The following is a 5,000-nucleotide window of genomic DNA, read 5'->3' as shown; positions in this document are numbered from 1 at the left end:
AAACAAAGCAGAAAAAGCAAAAGAAGGTATTTTATCACTGTGAAAAAAAAAATCAGAATACTGTATACTCAATGATACATTTCTAAGAGAAGTACATCCGTAGAAATCTGAATATATTGTGAAGGTAAAAAATCTGAGGAATTTTGCAAGAATGGTAAAATCAACTACAGAACAACAGACATTTTAAAGGTTTTTATTCAGAAGACAAAAATGGGAGATTCCTGCTCCGTAAACCTATTCATCCGTAAACTGATATTAGAGGAAACACAATCCTCACCTTATGAAATATAGAGCACGAATAAAAGTTGCAGGGGTACTTATAGAAAAACGTTTTAAGGTCAAAGAGATAATGGTTAACTATATTCAACAGAGGTAAGAGAAGATATGAAGAAGAAAGTTTACAAGGTAAGAAAGACATACATGTTCAAATGCACACACACACACACAAATATATATATATATATATATATATATATATATATATATATATATATATATATATATATATATATATATATATATATATATATATATATATATATATATATATATATATATATATATATATATATATATATATATATATATATATATATATATATATATATTTTGATGTCCTTTAAAAATAAGATATTCCTCTTTCACATTGTCATCCCAGCAACAATACTACGGCGGTGCATATCTTACGAAGCTATGCAAAGAAATGTTGTAATCAAACACTTTTCACTAGCGGGACTAAGCGTTAAAGATGTAGCTCTTCGACAAAGGTATAATTCACAACCCAGTATAATCTAAGGACGTGAATATCAGGCACTTGTGAAAATGGCATTGTGACATTTCTTACCTAATGTCAGTATTGCTCAATATTATTCAAGGTCCTGAAACTTGAGACTTGAGGCATAAAAAACGTAAATGAGAAACATTGCCAAAAACTTGATCTCTTTAATAGTAGTAAACTCTTAAATGTTTCTACGAACTTTTAACAACAACAACAAGAGAGAGAGAGAGAGAGAGAGAGAGAGAGAGAGAGAGAGAGAGAGAGAGAGACTTTCTGAAAACCTAAATTTATCTAATACTAACGCTTGAAAATATTCAGCTGAATTTTTCTATACGTCAAGAGACTTATAAAATTTAACACTGAATAGTTCAGTTCAATAAATGTAATCTTGTTCAGGTGAAAAGAGTTATCTCTTTCGAAACTCTTTCTGCCATTGTAAAATGGATATAAAAACTTTATAATAATAAAAAGAAAATTACTGACATGAGAAAAAACTACGTAAGTAATGGTAACATCATACCAAAGAACAACTAAGATATTTGACAAACAAAAAAAAAAAAAACTGCAAATCTTTACACAACACTGACTTTCATTTTTCCAAACACCACCACTTACTAAAAATGCTACCCGTCTTTCAAACGAAAGCTGGAATGAAAAAATAATGTCTTTTAACCAAGGAATTTTTTTCTTAGCATTTCTTTATGAATTGTAGATGGAAGAATCCTACCAAACTCTAAACAGACCAGGGAAGAGATATTTAGAGATATACAAGTTTACAAAAGTGTCATTGGACTATTTTTTCAGTACAATAAAGTCAGACTTTTTGAGTTTGAGGATGAGAAGCCAAAATAAGGAATACTTTAAAGCATAATCAAAACACGCACATGCATACACACACATACACATACTTAACAAACATAGTAGTGAGACGCAGAAATAAAACAATTTACCTAAACGCATAATCAAAATACACACAAACACACACACAAACATAGAAGTGAGGTGCATAATCAAAATACACACACACATACACACATAATTAACAAACGCAGTAGTGAGATGCAGAAACCAAACAAGTTACCTAAAAGCGTAATCAAAATGCAAACGCACATACACACACATATACATTCAAGAAGGAAATTATATTTTAAGATTCAGCTTTTATCATAATATATGTCAATGTCCCATACAATATAACTTTTCAACACGTTACATTAATTGGAATGCTAACATTAAACCAAATACCCAAAAATATAAATCAGAAATAGGGCCTCTAAATGAGAGAGAGAGAGAGAGAGAGAGAGAGAGAGAGAGAGAGAGAGAGAGAGAGAGAGAGAGAGAGAGAGAGCGCAATACGAAGGCGTTGGAGATTAGGAATCGCTGAAGACGTAAAAAGAAGAAATAAGCGAGTAGGTAAATACAACGTGTCAGCAGTAGTTTATATTTCGTATCCATTTACCAAGCATAAATAACAGCAATAAAAGAGGTTTACGATTGTGTAAATATTAGCATATTTCCCACAGGCTTCCTTCTATTTTGCGTTTTAGTTCTTCGGACACAGTGAAATGCTTCGAGATATGCAAGTGTTTTAGTTGCAGCAACTTCTGATATTTTGATGCTGTTCTCTCAAAGAGGAATTTATATATATATATATATATATATATATATATATATATATATATATATATATATATATATATATATGTGTGTGTGTGTGTGTGTGTGTGTGTGTGTGTGTGTGTGTGTGTATGTGAGCTTTTCAGTCGAGAAACATGCCAAGTGCCATTTTTAAAATATTGTAAATTGAATTAAAAAATACTTTGACCCAGGATGGCGCTTGGCATGTTTCTCGACTGATAGCTTCATATCTATATCTATAAATCTACATGTATATATATACATACATACAGTATATATATCTGGCCCTTTAAATATAAAAAAATAATCCCAAATACCAACACTCTTGCAAAGATTCCAACGAATTTATGAACTCCATATAGCCTCCCTCTACCGAAGATTCAAATTATTTAATAAAACCGTACAGCTCAGTGACTAAGGTTCTACATACTGGAGAGAGAGAGAGAGAGAGAGAGAGAGAGAGAGAGAGAGAGAGAGAGAGAGAGAGAGAGAGAGAGAGAGAGAGACTTCCGGGAAAATCAATACGTGATATACGAGGACCTTTAAGCCGAAAATAAAGTACCAAGGACTCCTATATTGACAATCTGAGAAGCGAGGAATCGCGCTGCCGGAATAAAGTGTTTTATGGGACTAATATAAAGGGACCAATTTAGTTTCATGGACCCATAACGCGGAACAACTGGTTATCGTGGAATTTGGGAGTGATACCTAGACACTACATCGTACCAAGTTGATATGCTTATTATACTTAAGGTGAATGTGATATGACCTAACTGAAAGCTGCAGGCTTTGCAGTTCAAGTCTTTGCAGTTAAATTTTGTTTGATAGTACATACATTAAACCCTGGTTTTTTTTTATATGGGAATAAGGTATAATGAAATTCAGAATAGCCAAGGTTATATATACACATACATATACATACATACATACACACACACACACACATATATATACATATATATATATATATATATATATATATATATATATATATATATGTATGTGTATGTGTGTGTATATATATATATATATATATATATATATATATATATATATATATATATATATATATATATATATATACACATTATATATATGTGTGTGTGTGTATGTATGTATGTATGTATGTATGTATACATACATGTATATATATATATATATATATATATATATATATATATATATATATATATACAAACTGGTGAATGAAATGCCTTTCATTACAATATAAGCTTTCTTGGTGGCAGAATCAATGAAGTGCTACGAATGGTTAAATTCCGACAAAAAAGAAACCCATTTGAAATATGAGCATAGTTTTAAGGTCAAATTTCTAAGTTTAAAACATGAGAGACATCCTGCAGCTCTTTCATTCATAAATTAAAACTGCCACTGATATTAACAGAAACTTGCATACCTACATATCAAAGGAAGGGAGCGATCAATTTTCTTTTTATACTTTTCCTCCAGACGGACTTTCTCACAGGCTATGTAGATTAAGAATGTCGTCCAGAAAATTAAAACACTCTGACAGAACAGAGTGGAAAAATTTATCATTATTATTATTTTTATTGTTGTTGTTGTTGTTATTGTTATTATTATTATTATTATTATTATTCATAAAAACCTTATAATAGCATAAGTCATTAAAATGGTGAAGTAATCCAAATGAATATAAGTGTAAATATATATTAGAAATGTATATACAAACGAATTTCTAATATATATTCACACTTACATCACTGTGGATTTCTTCGCCTTTTTTATTATTATTATTATTATTATTATTATTATTATTATTATTATTATTATTATTATTATTATTATTATTATTATTATTATTATTATTATTATTCGGAAGTAACCCTATTAATATGGAACAAACCCACAGGGCCCATTCCCTTGAAATTCAAGCTTCCAAAGAATATGGTGTTCATTAGAAAGAGGTAACAAACGGCAGTGGGAAATACTGAAAAAAGAGATCACTTAATAAAAAAGAAAAAGATTAATAAATTAATAATTAAATAGAAAATTAAGGTAAATAAGTGAGGGAGCATGAATGGGAAGATTAAATTGTAATGGGTGATATAGCATTAAGTATGTCAAAGCAGGGGGATAAATTAATAATGCCTGTAGTGGTCCGAGTGTGAGATTATCAAGTCTCAAAGGCAGAAACTTCAAGAAACAAAATTGATCTTTTTTTTTTAAGTTAAAATCTCAGGAAACATGAAACCAAACAAAACTGTTCATTTAAACTCGGTGACTTTTCAGCTTTTTTTGTTAAGATCAGAAGGCTAATTTACGCGGCTGAAATATGAATCCTCAAAGATGAAAAAAAAAAATATTGGAAACAGATTTTTAGATAAGCAAAAGAAAATTACTCGCCGAAAGAAAGTTAAAAAGCTGTCATGAAGCATTTGGAAATGCTTCGAAAAGACAAAAACTCATGATAAATTTGAAAAAATAATTAAGGATTTTTTGGACAAAAGATAAAAAGAAAAGAATTGTACAATGTGAAAAACAAACTTAACACCATGATCAAACACATCAGAGACTGTCAGATGTTGATGAACTGGGAAAAGATACG

Source organism: Macrobrachium rosenbergii, chromosome 22 (assembly GCF_040412425.1).
Source record: "Macrobrachium rosenbergii isolate ZJJX-2024 chromosome 22, ASM4041242v1, whole genome shotgun sequence".
Taxonomy (NCBI): Eukaryota; Metazoa; Arthropoda; class Malacostraca; order Decapoda; family Palaemonidae; genus Macrobrachium; species Macrobrachium rosenbergii.
Note: the sequence above shows the minus strand (reverse complement) of the source record.